The following is a 20,372-nucleotide window of genomic DNA, read 5'->3' as shown; positions in this document are numbered from 1 at the left end:
TTTAAGTGATACAGTCATATAGGTTGGGTGTGTGTTGAGAAAAATTAAAATTATTTTATTGCAACAGTTCAAATAACTACAAATTTGATGTTATTATTGGAGAAGATTTAACACATTGAATAAACATATTAGAAAGAAAAATCTAATACCAGTGATCTACAACTTTATGTCAAGAAGCAAGGTAAGAAAGAAGAAATTAACTCTAAAGAAGCAAAACTAAATCTACAAAAATCAATTAAAATCAATAGTAGCATCTTAATTTATCAATGAATTTGATACACTGATCAACAAAGAAGATACAAGTTAGATGAAAGACAGTTCATACATAATGATCTTAAAGGATAATTAACCTTAAGGAAATTAAAGGATAGCAATAACAATATATATTAACAACCTAAAACACTATGCCAAAATGCACCAGTACCCTTAAAGATAAAATCTGCCAAAATGCAAGTCACCTGAATCAGCAAATATTACTGAATTGCAAAGTTCCCTATGGCAGCATCTGATCTGGACTGATATGCAATCAAACAATCGAGCACTATATCCTAGTCAACTAGATACCACAAAATGAACATGACAAGTTGCTGTTCTCCTTTCAAGGAGGCAGAGCATAGTTTCACCTTTGAGAAATCCTAGCTCTGAAGGCAGAAGAGGGAGAGGGAAAGAGGGAATAAACAGAGGGAACCATGCCAAACCACACCCTTAACAGTCAGGTTTCTGAGGTTAACATCATCAATGGTGCATCATATGACCCAGCCATGGGAATGGTGTTGAATTTTGCCTCCAGAATTCAAAAGGGTGAGTGTAACAAAATGTATGAGTCAGATCTCTCTCAATATGTGAGTTTTTAGGACTGAACTCAGTGTGTCAGAAGGCTGGAGGAAGCACTCATTGAATATTTATTGCTCTGATAGAGGGCCCGAGTTCAGTTCCCAGCACCCATGCCAGCTCAAAGGCCCCTTTAGTTCTAGCTCCAGGAGATACAATAGCCTCTTTTTGCCTCTGCAGACAACTGCATAAAGGCTGCATTCACACACGCAAACACACATGCACACACACACACACACACACATGCACACACACACACAGACACACACACACACTCGCACACACACATTATATAAAGCAAGAACAATAAAATTCTCTTTGAGTCCTTAATACTTGTGAGCACAAACACAACACACATGGACACATGTGTAGATAAATTGCTTTTAAACTGAATGGAAAGCTGAAGGAATATTTCAAGCATGGCCTGGGAAAAAAATGATGCATGAATCCTTAGACAATAACTAGATGATCAATGGTGGCTTTTCATCAGGCATAGCTAAAAAAAGACAAGGAAAAGGCATTTTCTAAATTATGACACAGACAAGGTACAATACTATATCCCCCAAAAGCATGAATCTAAAAAGTAAAAGCAAATTAAACACATTTACAAAGAAGCAAAAGAAGAGACTGCATTGTTGGAAAAAAAATGTCAGATCTTTGTGTTAAAGAATAATACCGCCAGATGCATCCTTGTAATTTTCTTGAAAAATAAAAATCAGCAGAAATGCTAAATAGGTGTTTAATTTTTCCTTTAAAACATGGATTCATTGAAAAAAAATGAATACACTATTAACTTTTAGGTGTTAGAGAGGAAGCATCCAGATACGCCATGACTCCAGTATGAAAGACAGAAGTTGTTTCAATAAAATGTTTACCATTAATAATAAGTAGAATGTTGCTCGAAGGAATGTAGTTTAAATTCCAAAATGGATGTTAAAAATAAGAGAAATTTATATACCTTGTTGGAATATAGCCAGGATTTATTTATGATTTGATTTAAAATAAGAGTCTAGGTTTTCATAAGCTAGCCCTAAAATTTCCCTATCTGATCACTTATCAGTGATATGACTCTTGTCAAATAAGTTAACCTCCTTTGAAAGCAGTTTTACCAGGTATAAAAATAATAATCCCATGGTTATTTATATAAGGTATGAAGTAAAAAACAACTTAATATAGTCTCTACAATTCAATAAAGAGATAACTGTCATCTCCAATTTTCCTCTCTTTCCCACAAATAAATATATCATTTCAATATAAATAGTGGTGATTCACACAAAGCTTCTTTTATGAGTATATGAATATATTAGAAAAGTAATAATACAGAAAGAAGTACTTGGGACCACACATAGGTTGTTCACTGATATATCAGATGAAGGGGCATGAGATTTTTTGTGAGCACGTCATTTAAGTGGTTTCAAAACCTATAAACAGTCTAAAGAGGTGAAAAGGTGAAAGGATTATCTTACAGAATATGCCATGTGCAGAGGGGCTAGGGAAAGAAGCAAGAGACGGAAGATATAGATCCATGATCTCTGGGAAACTGAGAATAAAAGGGCTCACATCTTTATCTCCATCACAAATCAGGTGCACAGAGGAAAGTACCAGCTCTTTTTATCTTTCAGTCTTATTGCTAAATAACTAACCCCCTGAGACTTCCAAGGGTAACCTTGTTTACTAGTTCTACTAAATATAAAATCCTACCTTTCAGTGAGTGATGTGAATAGAACAGTTCTATAACACCAAGGCTGGCTGTACTCTTAATGCCATGAAATAACATTTTTTTCTACAAATTCATGATCAAAATCATGAGAAGGAGAAAAAACACAAATTCTAATCAAGAACTAAGAAAAATTGAAGAAATTTAAAGAGAAGCATTCATATTGTGAGCACTTTGTATTATTACTTGAATATTAGAAGTTAAATCCACTTATGATTTTCTTTATACATAGTCACACATTAACTTTCCATGATAGCTAAGCACAACATGTTGTGGAAAATGATGATTTTAATATAATACAATATAATATACAATATTTAGGCCACAATATTTTATTTATCATCATTTCAGTTTGGTATCATATTCAATAAGTCAGAGATAAGTAGTGGGAGTATGCTAAAGTCAACGATTTGATTCGTTTCTCCATGTGCATGACACATAACACATGCTTTGACTCTTTCCTGGGAATGCTCATAAATTTAAAAAGTTTACTAAGCCAAAATTCTAAGTGTCATTAATACGTGTGTGTGTGTGTGTGTGTGTGTGTGTGTGTGTGTTACGCTGTCTTACGAGAGTTATGTTTCTGATAGCACCATCAGAAAGGTTGAACTTTTTCTCTAACGAGTAGTATGATTTCCTCAGAAATAAATTATAGTTGTTAATAGGAACAAAACAACAACAGAAAAGATGAAGGAAATAAACAGTGAAAGTGCTTACAAAAGAGAGTGCAGTAAGGGTGGGAGGGGAGAGAGGAATTAAAATGGGAAGATTAATGACTGTTTTCCCTTGTCTATCTCTCTCTAGCTCCTAATCACAGGAAACTGGTGACAAAGCTTGGCTTTTTTATTCATAGAGTTGCCCAAAGGACTGAACCAGGCCAATGCTTGTCCCTCACAACAATTTCCCTGTCCATCCCATCTGCCCCCTCTCACCCCCTTTCTCCTGTCCTTTTTCCCCTCCCATTTTCACATCAGTTTGAGAAAAATCCCATGTGAGAAAAAAACTATACCCCATAAATCTTCAATGCTTGAGTAATGGATAAGTCACATTATCTGTCTAAGTGGGAGATCGATGTGAGTGGGATTCTAAAATAAGAAAAACAAAGTCAACAAAAGGAAATCATGGGATATGTGAAAATTAAATTAAAGTTGTATTTTTTAATAAACTTTTCTTACCAATATGTTCCAATAATCTTGCTCCCTCAGCAACAACATTTAGTCCCACTTCTATGAATATGAATAGAGAAATATTCATAATAATATGGAAAGGGTGTGTTTGTGAGTGTGTGTATGCCCCTCTTTGTTGTGGGCATGTGCATACATGTGCTCAAGTACAGAAAAGCCAGAAATCAACTTCCTGTGTCATTCCTTACATGCCATTTTTGCCTAGTTTCACGACAGGCTCTCTCGCTAACTTACCAATTAGCCTAGGCTAACTACCTTTCTAGATATGGAGTTCCATGGGATAGTCCTCTACCTGCCTCTTCCTAGCACACAACCACACTCAGGTTTTCATTGGTACCGAGATAAATTTGGGTCCATGAGCAACATACACATGGCTCACTAGCCATCTTCTTATCCCAAGAAATTGAAACTTAAATGGTAACATTTTAGGATGAGTTACAGAACCCAAGACAGATTAAGAAAGAGATACCTCACAATTTCTTCACAAAATCTTTGTGGCTGAAAGAGACTAAGTTATAGAATCAAACCATCCCAGATGGTAGAATGAGCTGAGTAAGTTTAACATAAAGCAGTGGTTGCTGATGAAGATACTTTCTTCCCATGTGGAATGTTTGAGTCTTCGTAGCCACTGAAATTGTCTTGTGATAGGCAGTTTGGGAGGAGTAAGTCTACAATGACTTCTTCATGTGATGAGGGACATCAAAGACAGGTGATTGGCCTAATGGCAGTTGAGATTCAGAAATCTGTGCATCCTTCTTTAGAGCAGGAGGGAAATTAAAAGTTCAGTCCATCAAGAGAGTGATTTCTATGGGAGATAAATGAACCAAAAGAATGACAATATACAAATGTCTCTGCATTCTGGTTAAATTGTTTGAATTTTAATTTCTCCTTTGAGATATTAACTTACTCTTCCTTGGCTAATGATATTTCAGCAAAGATACTGTAGACACTTCTTCAGAGCCTTTCAGAAGAGTTACCCTTTTCACAGAGAGAAGAACTTCAGAAAAAGACTTCATCCACTGATCCCCAAATTGTCTTTAAAATAACCAACCTGTAAAAGTTCAATATATTGTGATGCTTGTTTTTAGATTGAAGAATAATTATATTTCTCCATTCCCCTGTGCTTTGGAGAGCCACAGCTGTACCTTAACTATATGATATTTTAAGTTAATTTCAGGTCATTTTTATATTTGAAACACAAAGAAGAGTTCTAGCCATGTATTAATCTGTATGTGTTCAGTTACATATATTTTGCTCATGAGAAATGACATTTCAGTAAGAATATACAAAGTCCCCTAGCATTATTTTCTCTCTTCCTCTTTGAAAATTAACAGAACAATCTCCACAATGTCTCTCAGTGATTTTCATTTAAGCTATATTTGTAGCGATGACCAATCCATTCTCTATAATTCAAGATCCAGTTTTTCAGTTTGATAATGGAATGGTTATATAACTTGACTTTATGTGTCTAGACAAATGCTTGAAATCTATCTCTTGTTAAATTTTATCATGATTTTAGGAATACAAACTTTTGTTGTAAGTCATAAAAAAATCTATGCCTTCCAAGTCAGTTGACAGAACCCACGTTAATTAGTTTTGCATCTCCCCAGTTAGAAGAATACATGTAGTGTGTTAATTTACTTTCATTGGGTGACTCTACCTTCAACATCTGCTCAGTGCTTGCTAGCAGTACAAAAGCTCCTCAGCATGAACAGCAAACAGAGAAATGGAAACAGTAGTTTTCATTTCAGTGCTTACCTCCCACAAGAGAAACATGCATTAAAATTAGCTGTGGCCTTCCAGTTTCCCTCTGCATCCAGAGGTGATCCTGTACCACAGTTCTCCATACGCAAATACCACCAAGAGAGAAGTAATATGCCAGAAGTGCTGACACACCTGTGAGCACAGGTAAGACCACCACTTCTGCTCAAATTCCTGGCCCAAAAGGGACCTGCCCAAAGTCATCAGGACACAGGAACCAAGGAACAGCTGGGGACAGGATCCTTCTGGTTTCTATCTGCAACCAAGAGCTGACCCAAATTCCTCCCAGAGAGAATTGGTCTCCTAGGAGTACCGACATACAGACTTGCAGGAGGGACAAGCCACAGTCAGAGACAGCAAGACCAGCTAACCCCACAGATAGCCAGCTGGCCAGAGGCAAGGGCAAGAGCATAAGCAATGGAAACCAAGGCTACTTGGCATCATCAGAACCCAGTTCTCCCAGAACAGTGAGCCCAACACACAAGAAAAGCAAGACTGATTTAAAATAACATCTCATGATGATGATAGAGGACTTTAAGAAGAACTGACAGATTGGGAAAAGATCTTTACCAATTCTACATCTGATACTGGGCTAATATCCTACAATACATACAAAGAACTCAAGAAGTCAGATTCCAGAGAACCAAATATGCCTATTAAATAATGGGGAACAGAGCTAAACAGATAATTTTCAACTGAGGAAAACTGAATGGCTGAGAAGCACCTAAAGAAATGTACGATATCCTTAATCACGGAGAAATGAAAATCAAAACAACCCTGAGATTCCACCTCACACCAATCAGAATGGCTAAGATAAAAAACTCAGGTGAAAGCAGTTGCTGGTAAGAACGTGGAGAAAGAGGAACACTCCTTCTATTGCTGGTGGGATTGCAAGCTGGTACAAATACTCTGCAAATCAGTCTGGTGGTTACTCAGAAAACTGGACATAGTACTACCTGAGGATCCAGCTATACCACTCCTGGGCATATACCCAGAAGATTCTCCAACATGTAATAAGGACACATGCTCCACTATGTTCATAGCAGCCCTATTTATAATAGTCAGAATCTGGAAAGAATCCAGATGTCCCTCAACAGAGGAATGGATACAGAAAATGTGGGACATTTACACAATAGAGTACTACTCAGCTATTATAAACAATGAATTCATGAAATTTTTAGGCAAATGACTAGAAATAGGAAATATCATCCTGAGTGAGGTAACCCAATCACCAAACAACACACATGGCCATACACTCACTGTGGATACTAGCCCAAAAGTTTGAAATACCCAAGATACAATTCACAGACCATATGAAGCTCAAGAAGAATGAAGACCAAAGTGTGAATCCCCTGGTCCTTTTTATTCCAGATGAATTTGAGAATTGCTCTTTCTAACTCTGTGAAGTTGAATTGGAATTTTGATGGGTATTGCATTGAATCTATATATTGCTTTTGGCAAAATGGCCATTTTAACTATATTGATCCTGCCAATCCATGAGCATGGGAGGTTTTCCCATTTTTTGAGGTCTTCTTCCATTTCCTTCTTCAGAGTCTTGAAGTTCTTGTCATACAGATCTTTCACATGTTTGGTAAGAGTCACCCCAAGGTAATTTATACTGTGGCTATTGTGAAGGGGGTCATTTCCCTAATTTCTTTCTCAGCCTGCTTATCCTTTGAGTATAGGAAGGCCACTGATTTGCTTGAGTTGATTTTATAACCTGCCACTTTGCTGAAGTTGTTTATCAGCTGTAGGAGTTCTCTAGTGGAGTTTTTTGGGTCACTTAGGTAGACTATCATGTCATCTGCAAATAATGATAGTTTGACTTCTTCCTTTCCAATTTGTATCCCTTTGACCTCTTTATGTTGTCGAATTGCCTGAGCTAGTACCTCAAATACAATAGAAAGGGGATCAAAATACCCATGGGAGGAGATACAGAGACAAAGTGTGGAGCAGAGACTGAAGGAAATGCCATGCAGAGACTACTCCAGCTGGGGATCCATTCTATATAGTCAGCAAACTCAGACACTATTGTGAATTCCAAGAAGTACTTGATGACAGGAGCCTGATATAGCTGTCTCCTGAGAGGCTCTGCCAGTACCTGGCAAATACAGAGGTGGGTGCTCTCAGCCAACCATTGGAATGAGCACAAGATCCCCAGTGGAGAAGCTAGTTAATAATGAGAGCCAGGTGTGATTACATATGAACATATGACTTTAATCCAGCAGTTGGAACCATGCAGCAGGAGGATTGCTGTGATTTTAAGGCCAGTCTGAGTCATCCAGGACTACAAGGAGAACAGTAAGTAAATGTTTAAAACTTTACCCAACTATAATTATGTAAGCCATGTTTTTTGACATATATAGCCATGTTTTTTCCTATATAGCAAACCTTAGTGACCAGTCAGCTGTGGGATATAGTAATGATAAAACAAGGACAATAAAATGAAAATATGTATAATATAAATACTCACATATCATTTACATTGCAGAATGCATTTTAAGCAAAGCAGAGGTGACAACGCATGGAGAAATGTGTGACGATTGCATACCAACACTGTGCCATTACATGGGAGGGACTTGAGTTTTGGTAGTTTGGGGTTCTATTCCTAGCCCTGGATTCTAAATTAATACAATTAGGTTTTAAAATGTCTTCTCGATTGCCTTTTGACAACATAATTGAAGAAAAATATTTATGAATGCATTGTCTTCTATAATTTATTCTGTAAGAAAAAATAAAATTAATCAAAGTTAACAATGTATTTTAGATTAAATACATAATTTAAATGTAAATATATTAGGGAAAGAGAAGTAGAGTTTTACATACTAAATCAATTTATATAGGTCACAAGAAGACTAAAGCATTTAAGAATTTAATATATGATAAAAGTAAGATATGATATTGACACAGATACAAAGGAAAGAGGTAAAATCATACTCCCATACTTTTTTTCTATATTCTTTGTTTACATTCCAAATGATTTCTCCTTTCCCAGTTCCCCCCTCCCCATAAGTCCCATAAGCCCCCTTCCCTCTGCCCATTCCCCAATCAACCCCCTCCCACTTCTCTGTTCTGGTATTCCCCTACATTGCTACATCAAGCATTTCCAGGACCAGGCCCTCTCCTTCCTTCTTCTTGGGAATCATTTGATATGTGAGTTGTGTCTTGGGTATTCAGAGCTTCTGGGTTAATATCCACTTATCAGTGATTGCATTCCATGTGTGTTCTTTTGTAACTGGGTTACCTCACTTAGGATGATATTTTCCAGTTCCAACCATTTGCCTAAGAATTTCATGAATTCATTGTTTTTAATTGCGGAGTAGTATTCCATTGTGTAAATATACCATATTTTCTGTATCCATTCCTCTACTGAGGGACATCTGGGTTCTTTCCAGCTTCTGGCTATTATAAATAAGGCTGCTATGAACATAGTGGAGCATGTGTCCTTTTTGCATGCTGACTCCCATACTTCTTACATGAGAACAAAAAAGATCAAAACACTTGCAAACATAAAATTTCCTGTAACTAAGTAACCTTCAATTTGACTGGTAATTTAACAGAACAAACAAAAGATACTCTTCATGTTATTATCTTAATACGACTAGCTAGAAAATTAAATTATTCTCATACTTGCATAACAAAATTTATTGTCGGCAATTAACTAACCTTTTAAAACTTTGTTTTCAATTTCTAGGTGTCAATATATCTTGAAAATGTCAAGCTAGCAAGCATTAACACATAATCAGCTGTGTGAGTGTGTATGCTCTGGCAAGCATTAGATGGACAAAACAGCCAAGTTCTAAGTTAATTAAAGGATTGCCATGCCATCATCATTGTTAGACTAAAAACATGCTGACAAATTTTATACATCATTGCTAACTGGTAACAAAATCACAAGACATCATTCTGAATATGCTAATCAGATAAAGCCATCTATCCAGTTGAAGGTGTTTATTTAGAGTTCTTTTGCATTTTGTAATTCATAAAGTAAAAGCTTTGCACTGTAATTCATAAAGTAAAAGCTAAATTTGAAAAACTACTTGTTTTAAATATACCATTATAAATCAATAGCAGCGTACATATATTTGTTGCTATTATTCTGAAGGATTTCAGAGTTTTGTTTTTATTAATATTCAATATTACTAGATTTTTAAAACTTTGAGGGAGTTTTAAGGATTTCAAATTGATTTTTCTGAATGTAAGTCACTTATAGTATCACATGCTTTCAAACTAGTCATTCCATTTAATAAGCTGGGCTTCCTGTTAATTTGGCTAGAGTGTCTTATTCCCTTCCAGGGATCCTTTGTTCATTCATTAGCGTCTTTTCTTCTAACATAAATACTCTAGTATATTGATATGAAGGCAAACTAAATGAATGTAAATTAGTTAATTTAAAGCATTAGTAAATTAATGCTAATTTAAATTAGCATCTGCTTAATGTTTCTTCTCTTGGTCCTCTTTCTACTTTCCTTAACTATGCACAGAATACAGAGAGAGAGAGAGAGAGAGAGAGAGAGAGAATGGTTTAGACATTTAGACTAACAATTTAAATTAGTAACTTATAAATGGTTTCCTTTATATCATGATTTAGAAAATGTAAAGGAAATACAAAGGGAAACATTACATATATTAAAAATAGAAAGTAGATACAACATCGATTTCAATTCAGAAACTTGGAATTTATCTATTAAAATTCACTTGTTTTCTTCTACTTTTTTCTCCTAAATTTCTCTGAAATCATCTTACATATCTCCATCTCCACCATTTTCAATGTTTGCCATGATAACATTTTCTAGAGTCAGGTTACTAGTTAAAGGCAATACAACCCATAGCTTTACGATTAAATTAAATTATTCCAGAAGAGGACTATGTCTCATTTTTATTACTGCAACTTGTAATGGCCTTCTTGCGATTAAAATATTATATAGCAATAGTTTTATAATTTAAGGTCTCATCAACTTCACAACTTAAAATTGTATAGGTTATAAATGAAAGAAGTGATAAAAATTTGAGTTCCACTCAGATACACCAAAGCTGACTCTTCTCAAACAAAATCACTGGTCCTTGTCTCACAAAATACAGCTTATGCAGGAGGGAAAAATGAAATCTTTGATATTTTATTAATGCAGTTGCTACTGGTAACTTTTATTCATAAAAGTTTAAAGCAAAAGCTCTACAAAAAAACAGGATGACTTGATCAACTAACTACTAATGTATATAATGAAATTCATATCTGCTTCACCTACTGACTTCCATTTCCTAATGCTTTACACATGGAGCATTAGGAAACACAAGGACATGGCGTGATTTAAATCACTGAAAATGGTGAATTTTATTAAAGAATAGCCAAGCCTGAAGTTTTACATCACACACAATTTCTATGCTAAATGCTCATCCTCATGAAATATTTTGTTCAGCTTTATTCTAAGTTTATACAAAGCAATATAAAAAGAAATGAAATGACCAATTGGAAAGCAGGGGATAAGGTAATAAAGTACATTATTTCTTTAAAATGTTACAGACAAAAATATGTACAATCACATGTAAATAAATAGAAAGTAGACTAATGGGCAACTTCACTGATGCCTAAATCAACATAACTTTATGGAGTTCCTACATGTTCCCCAACTCCTCCCTTCTTTCTTCCTTACAGAAAGAGTATTGCATATGAAAGACTTCACTCCCTGACTACTCTAGACTCTAAGATATTAGAGGCATCAATACAGGTAAAGATATATGTTATCTGTCTTAGTAGCAACTACAGATAATTAAACAGAAACTAAACTAAATTCAAATATAGGCATGTAGTACAATGAGGGTATATGTTTCAATTTTTTTCTTCAAAGAACAATGTTAAAATGAGTAAAACTATACGAAATTTTAAAATGAATAATATTTTAAAAGAGTTGAAAAAGAAACGCTATAACATTTCAGAAACTCCTCAAAGATGATTCCTTTCATGGAACGTTAACCTGCTTTTCTGAATGAGTAGAAGGAATATTTTTAGATACTAATTCTACCCAAACTTGGGTGGGTACAGAGTTAGGATGACTGAAATCAAGCTTTCACTAGGAATCTACTTTTACCATGGAAAAACTGTATAAATCTGTCCTGAAGGAAGGAACATGCAAACATAAACCAAAAAATGGCTGCAGATGAAGCCAGTGAGGAAGTCTTCATTATATATGAAGATTTACCATGCTGACATGGTATACTTCCTGTAGGGAGCGAGTACCTGTAAGGAAAGGCACAACTCAGTCTTCGAGGACATAGAAAGGAAATTGAGCTGTGAACTCTAGACAGAGATAAGATGTACATTAACATATTAATCAGAGGAAATTACTCTGCAGAGAATTCGATATGCAGGAGATGAAACAAACAAAACTGCAGAGAGGAACAGGAGTGTGCCTCACTGACAGAGTGACATTCCAGCATGTGCAGAATCTTGGGCTCTATCTGTTGTACAATTTTTAAAAATTACCTGAAAGTTGTACAGCAGGAATAAACCACAGTATGGAAGCATTGAATACTTGGTTGGAGAGGCAAGTTGGAACTACATGCCTTTAAAGGTCAAGCCAACTGCAATGGACTGATTGTATCCCTCTGAAAAGACACATGCTGGAGTAGAGTAATCCCTTCCTCTGGCACAATATGGGGGTCTTTGGGAGGAACCACGTCTTGGGATGAAAGACAATGGAACAGTGAATCTAAAGAGATCTCCAGTTACAGTTTTAGCGAGGAAGAAGGACTTTAGCATGTGCTCAATATTTCCTCTCTTGGTCCTCTTTCTACTTTCCTTAACTACTATACACAGAAGAGAGAGAGAGAGAGAGAGAGAGAGAGAGAGAGAGAGAGAGAGAGAGAGAGAGAGAGAGAGAGAGATTGAGGAGAGCATTTAAACACTAAAGGTCTCTTTTAACTTGGCATAAAAGACAGAGAGCTATTTCTAGTTTCTATGACTCATGTTGGGGGAAAGGAATCCCTCTCACTGTGCTTGCTTCAGAAGGAAAAACGGTGAGACACAGGAGTGGAGGGCAAGCAGAGACTCTGGCCCTGAGGCCTTTAAAGCTGCATCAGAGTAAAGGATTCAGCATGGTAATATATCACATTACGGAATGCCATTTCTGAACCCAGCATTTTACAACTCTGTTTGCAAACCCTAAAATTCCACATGAAGTTGTTGCTGGCTTACATTGCACAAAAAAAAAAAAAAAAAAAAAAAAAAAAAAAAAAAAACATGAGAGGGCCATCGTATACTGACTGTAATGCTTCTGCGCCCATGGCAATTACCTGTTGGGTTCTGTTGCAGCATTTTTAGTAATATGCCAAGTAATACAGAGCCAAGCACTATGTGGAAAAAAGGTCCCAGATGACTTTTCTGAGTCATTTCTGCCAATCAGTCACTCACCCTGGCCAATCATTCCCCATTTTTCTAACAAGTAAAATGAAATGCTGACTGTAGAGAGAACCCTTCACTCTACAAAATGCATGTCTGACGGAGCGTACAGGAAGAAACTGTCAGAGATTTCTTCTACATCTGAAGCTCTCTTCTCATTTACCTCTGTTCTGAAATCCTAGAATGTCATATTCCCCTCAAAATCCACTGTTTCTTCCAGCGTAATATTGATATTCTTGTCTTTCTGTGTCAGGATTTGTTTAGAGGCCAATTTCATACTCATACCACAAATTCTATATATCAGACACTAACAATGACATATTCTCTTATTTACAAGGCTGTTCACTCTCCCTTGCCATACAATGAGCTGTAACTAAATACTTATAGTATCCAGGAATGACACACTTCCATTGTTTCTTCTGTATCCATGATTCACCTTTTCCATGAGGGAGTACTATTTTTAATTTTGGGGGTCTATTCTTAGAATCTTTTATGACAGACCCATCATTTATAGTCCATAGATGTTCTTCATTTTTAACACTTGCTATTTTTGAATTTGTGTGGTTTTCTGTTTGTTGTTGTTGTTTTTCTTTTTTTATTTTATACTTTTGGATTTTTAAAATATATTTTATTGAGAACAGATTTTTTTTTTCATATTGATTATGGTTTCCCTCTGAATACCTCTCAGATCATTCCCTCTCACCCAAATCTATATCATTTTTCTATCTAATATGAGAAAACACATAGGCATCTAAAGCTTTGATAAGATAATAATAAAATAAATATAAAGAAGAAAAGTACAAAACACATAAAAAAAGAGGCAAACAATAAGTGTGAAAAACAGGTGCAGATGCAGAGACACACACATTGGAACACACAGAAAACCCATTAGATCAAGAGTAGAAGCCATAATATGTAAACAAAAAAACATAATATATAAGCAAAAATCCCAGATGAAGCATTATGAGACAATTAAATAGATAAATAAATAAATGAATGAATAAAGTTTTAATGATAATAAACCTTCCAATAATACCATTGAGTTTATGTTGTATTGGCCCTCTATTGCTGGATGTGGGGCTGCCCTTAAATGTGTTTTTTTGTACCCAGTGGTTTCTTCTGTTGGATAAAATTAATTTTTCATTTATAAGTAGTTGTTAACTAGCGATACCTCCTAGTTTAGAGACAGGGAGCACTGAGACTCCATCTGAACAGGCCATGGACCTAGGGAAAAATCAAACACTACTGTTTTACTAAAGGAACAAAGAAATAAAATGGGTTCCAATGCCAATCTGCTATACTCAAAGATCAGTGTCTTAATACCAGAGAAGCTTCCACCTGCAGTAGATGGGAACAGAACTGAATGGCCCAGAACTGAATGGGCAGAGAGCATTCTTATGTTATAGAAATTCTATCTTGGAACTCTCTGCCGTATATGGTATTTCTCCATTAAATCCCTCCATTTATGGCTCAAGGAACTCTATGGGAAAAAAAGCAAAACGATTATAAGAGCCACTGTGAATTGCAGTAACCAAGGAAACAAGGTCTTCCACACAAGAGGGCTGATGCACATTAGAATGCATAGAGACAGTAGCAGCATACACACAGCTGGCCCTGGTCTCTGCACCACTCATGATAAAACATAACTTATACTACAGTTGCTTGCAGTTGGTTTTATTTTTTTTCTTTCATAAGTACAACTAAATGAAATGCTAAAGCAAAACAAGTTGTATTTTTATTTCTTTGGAGATTAGATGTGATTTTTTGCACCCCCCAAAAAATAAAACATTTTCTATAGCAGTAGTTCTTCATTTCTCTAACACAATTGACTATTCAACAACAGTTCAAGTCAGTTTGACGTTGAGTACCCAAAGGTCACAGATACCTCAGATAAAGGATAAAGTATGTAATGATGCACGATTTCATATGTTAAACACAGATGAGGTATCCAGGATACCTATATTTTCTCCCATTTCCTAACAAATTCCAGATTTTCCAAAATTTCTGTTGCTATTATTGGATCTACAATATTTCCCTAAGGCTTAGTACCTAGATTGAGATGATACTGGAAGGTAGCATAGTCTTTAGAAATCGGGTTTTGTAAGAGGAATTAAATCATCAAGGAAATGCTTGTGGGGGATATTATGGGATGGTAATTCCTTCAGTCTTCATTCTCCATGGCTGCTGTATGTTCTTGGCATGATGTGATAGCCCACCACATGAAGCATGGATTTCAGACTCTAAAACTAGAAACCAATTTCAAAACTTCCTCATAAAAATTGATGAACTCAAGTGTTTTATCACATTGATGAAAAGGTGGCTACCATGAACCCTCAGATATGATAATTCACCATCACAACACAGAGAAGTGATGAGAGCATTTTTCACGGAATGATAGATTTTGCAACTCAGAAACAGTCTGAGAATGGAATGAACGCATAAGGCACGGCAGAGAACATGGCTTGAAGCTGCTCTTATTTAGCATTACGCCAATCTACCAATGTGAAAGGCAGTTCTATTGTTTAGGAATATCTTCCGGGAGTGACATTTTTAATCAACTCCTTGCAGCTAGAATAATTGAGAAGTCAATTCACTGAATAGTGCAGAAGCAGAAGAGAGGGGGCAATGGGAGATCATTTTTGTAGTATCTCCCACATCTAACAGATGCTTTTCAATAAAAGTCACAGATCTATATGTGCAGTTTTGGTAAAATACTGATAGATCTGAATGCACAAAATTCTTTATAGATGTTGTGAGGTAATTCTTTATAGATGTTGTATAGTAAAAAACAAATAAACCAACTTGTGATGTTGGTGTCTCAGGCTACACGGGAGGAACATGTTAACTTAGTTAATTCTTTAATATGTCAGTAGCAAAGATCTAATAATGAACTTTCTTATAAATACTATGTTCCTTTTGGCTGATGCTTTAACTCTCATTTTAAATCAAGCATTAAGGCAATGTTGAATATTTATTGTATCTCTGCCAATGCTTTGATGCCTGCTGTTGTTGCAGTATTCATGAAAACTTTGTCCCCAAGGAAGGCAGGAATTCAATTTTTGTCTGGCAGATTGAGTTTGTGCAGTATGTTCTTAAGTTATTAAAATACTCAATAGCTTGATACTTGGGAGGTGGTAAATAGTCACAATGCGTGGGGAGGCAAGACACACACAGTGCAATCTCAATTACCTAACATGAAATACTGTGTGCAACTCCAGGTCCAATTGAATGGCTGGTGACTGGATGAGTTTGTGTTTTTGTTTCCTGTAATACACGTTTAACATAAAGCAATAATAATAAAACTACATAAGCCTGTTCCTAGTGTTCATGGAATATGGGTTTAAAGTAAATGATTTGAAAACAAGAAGTGCAGTCTAAAATTACAGTCACAATCATAGTACAGTAAATACATGACCCACTAACAAAATTAATTATTAATATCATGGATTAATTGTTAATAATTGTTAATAATGGATTAATTCTTTAATTTAATTAAAGAAGTATATACAGCATTATACTGTATATACTTCTTCATCTATATACACAGTTTTACATGAGTGGTACCAAAGTACCTTTATTTAGACTCAAATTATCATGAATAGCAGAATACTTCATTCCATCATGATGTTTTCATGATTGTACCATTGCTAGGCAATAGGAAATTTTTAGCTCTATTATGTATGATTTTATGGAATCACTGTTGTATGTCACTAGACCATAAATGACTAATATAACTTTATAAGTTTACTTAATGATACTGGTTAAAGGAATGAATGCATTCATATTTCAACCATACCTCTGAAGGTTCTCATGTAATTTAGACCTGGATGCTTTGTGTTCAATCTGCTGGACTCATAAGAAAGTTCTAGATATTTCTTAGTGTTATCTTGGAATCATGGTTGTTCTCCATGGAGTATAGGTAAAATTATTGTGGATCATTTCTAGGGATGGCCTCTGTAAGGCTCTCCATGGTTCCCTATTATCTCCTTTACTCCAAACTTTGTAGCTGGAAGAAGAGATTTAAAGATAACAGAGCCCTATGCCAGAAAGTTCCTGGAGCTGATGGTTACTCCATAGTGGTAGAAAAGCGAAGAGACCCCTTGATTTCTATCTATCTATGCATAATTTGAACAAAATCTACTTTCACTATATTAACAGTAAAGAGACCCCCTAAACCAAGGCATAATTTTGAGAGACAAAGTGTCCTCTGACTTTTGGACAGAAAGCCAATCAACGTTGTGATATAAAGAAATTTAAAACTTATAAAGAAATAACCAATGCTGCCTGGGATGTTTCCAGATCAAAATTCATTTATATATTTATATTTCTTTACCTTAAAAGTGCCTTACTAAAACAGATGTGGATGCTTGCAACCAGCCATTGGACTGAGCACGGGACCCCAATGGAAGAGTTAGGGGAAGGACTGAAGGAGATGAAGGGGTTTGCAACACCATAGTAAAAACAACAATATCAACCAACCAGATCCCCCCTCAGAGCTCCCAGGGACTAAACCACAAAACAAAGAATACAAATGGAGGAACCGATGGCTCCAGATATATATGTAGCAGAGGATGGCCCTTGGTCCTATGATGCCGAGTATAGGGGAATGCTATGGCAATGAAGTGGGAGTGGGCAGGGGGGAACCCTCACAGAAGAGGGGGGGAATGGGATAGGGAGTTTGTGGAGGGGGAACCAGGAATGTGGATAACATTTGAAAAGTAAATAATTAAAATAACCAAAAAAAAATCTTTCATTGCAATTTGTAGGAGTGCATGTGCATGCTGCTGCCAAGAACGGCCGGGATAATGTGTTAAATCCCAAGTCACTAGAGTTATAAGAACGTTAGATCTATCTCATATAAATGCTGAAAACCAAACTCAGGTTCTCTGCAAGAGAAACACATACTTCTAACCACTTAGAAACCTCTTCTGTCCCGTTGGGAGATATATTTATTTTTTTACAACCACAATAATATTAAGAATTGATTTTGCTTCTCTTCAATTAATGCTCAACACGATACAGTCATGGAACTCAACATTCATTATGTAGGGTGCTTTCAATCTGAAAATGGTACTGCTAGTTCTACTGATAGCTACTAGCAAATGTACATATATAGAGTAGATAAAAGAGATACAGGATAGATATCTCAGAAAAAATGTTATGAGTGGATGAAAACCATAAGCAACATATGTTTTTATCACTAAGTGTTAAGGATATAGAAATCTGTATTTTTATTTCCTTTTCCTACGTAATTTCTGGCATTTGTTCTGAGATTTCTTCAGGATGGCTATTTTAACAAGAGTGGGGCAACATGGCAAGTTTTCAGTTTTATTTTCCTGATAACAAAGGATGTTGAATATATTTTAAAATAATTAGTAGGTATTTGTGTTTATTCTTTTAAAGACTGCTCCTTTCTTTCTTTCTTTCTTTCTTTCTTTCTTTCTTTCTTTCTTTCTTTCTTTTGATTGCTCCTTTCATTAGCCCATTGTCAATTGGGAATTTCATTTTCTTTGTATTCAATTTCTGCATCCTTTGTAAATTCTGGATATTCATGCTTTGTTTGAAGTAAAGCAATACTTTTTTCCATTCTGTATGTTCTCTGTGTGTGTTGCTGATAGCTTCTTTTGCAATGTTTTTATGCCCCATCTGTTAACACTTGGTGCTTTTCCTGTGCTATTGAAGTTCTATTAAGAAGGCAAAACCAGAACAGGGGTGGGTGGGAGAACAGGGGAAGGGAAGGGGGCTTATGTGACTTTCGGGGAGTGGGGACCAGAAAAGGGGAAATCATTTGAAATGTAAATAAAAATAGATTAAATAAAATAAAAAATAACCCCCTCCCAAAAAAAGAGCATACTTACGCACCCTAGTGTCTTGAACAGCATTCCCTCTATTTGATTGAAAGGATCTCCACTACCCTACACCTGACAGACGGCTAATATCCAAAATACATAAAGAACACAAGAAGCTAGACTCCAACAAATCAAATAACTCCATTAAAAATTGGAGTATAGAGCTAAACAGAAAATTCTCAAAAGAATAATCTTAAATGGCTGAGAAGCACTTCAAGAAATGTCCAACATCCTCAGTCATCAGGGAAATGCAAATCAAAATGACCTTGAGATTCTACCTTACAGCAATTAGAATAGTTAAGAACAAATACTCAAGTGATGGCACATGCTGGGAAGTATGTGGAGAAAGGGGAATAATCCTCCATTGCTTGTGGGATTAGAAATGTGTATAATCGCTCTGGAAATCAATCTAGTGGTTTCTCAGAAAACTGAAAATTGTTCTACCTGAAGACCCAGCTATACCACTCCTAGGCATTTACACAATAGATGCTCCACAAAATAGCAAGCACATGTGCTCCCCTACATTCATAGCAGCTTTATTAGTAATAGCCAGAAACTGGAGATGACCCAGATATCCCCCAACCAAAGAATGGATACAGAAAATGTGGTTCATTTATACAGTGGAATACTATTAAGCTGTTAAAAAACAATGACCTCATGACTGAGGTAACTGGGACACAAAATGGCATACATGGTATATACTCACTGATAAGTGAATATTAGCTGCAAAGTACAGGATTCCCATGATATACTCCACATACCCAAAGAAGTTAAACATGAAGGAAGGCCTAAACAAAAATGCTTGAATCTCAACTAGAAGGGAGAATAACACAGTTACAGTGAAGAGAGAGGGAACAACTTGGGTGGGAGAGGGGAGGGAGGGAAAAGGTGGGGCAGGAATAGGTGTGGGAAGAGATAGGAGAGAGGGCCAGAAGGCCAGGAGAATGAATGGAAATGTGGAGCAGCTGGGAGTGAGGAGATGGTAGGAATCTCTAGGAAGTACCAGAGACTGGGATGCAGGAGGCTCCCAGGAGTCAATACTGGTAACCTCAGCTGAGACGCTTAAGAGTGCAGACGTGGCACCTGAAGATGCCACATCCTGTAGCCAGGCAGGATCCCTAAGTGGATAGATAAGGTCACACTCTCACCCACAAAACGTTCAGCCCAAAATTTGTCCTGTCTAAAAGAACTGCAGGGACAAAGATGGAGCAAAGCATGAAGGAATGACCAACCAATAATCAGCCCAACTTGAGACCCACTCCATGGGCAAGCACCAATCCCTAACACTATTATTGATACACTGTTATGCTTGCAGACATGAGCCTAGCTTGATTGTCCTCTGAGAGGCTCTCTCCAGAAGGTAACAAAAACAAATGCAGATACCCATAGCCAAACACTGGACAAAGGTCAGGGACTATTACAGAAAGAGTCAGGAGAAAGGATTGAAAGCCCTGAAGGGAAAAGAACTCCACACAAAGACCAACAGAGTCACTAACCTGAGCCCCATCGAGCTCTCAGATACTTAGTCAAAAACCAAAGAGCATACACGGCTTGGACCAAGGCCCCCAACATATACAAAGTAGATGTGCAGTTCAGTCTACATGTGGGTACACCAACAACTGGAACATTGCTGT

This window comes from Apodemus sylvaticus, chromosome 15 (genome assembly GCF_947179515.1).
Source record: "Apodemus sylvaticus chromosome 15, mApoSyl1.1, whole genome shotgun sequence".
Lineage (NCBI taxonomy): Eukaryota > Metazoa > Chordata > Mammalia > Rodentia > Muridae > Apodemus > Apodemus sylvaticus.
The sequence above is the reverse complement of the archived record's forward strand: the minus strand, read 5'-3'. Positions refer to the sequence as shown.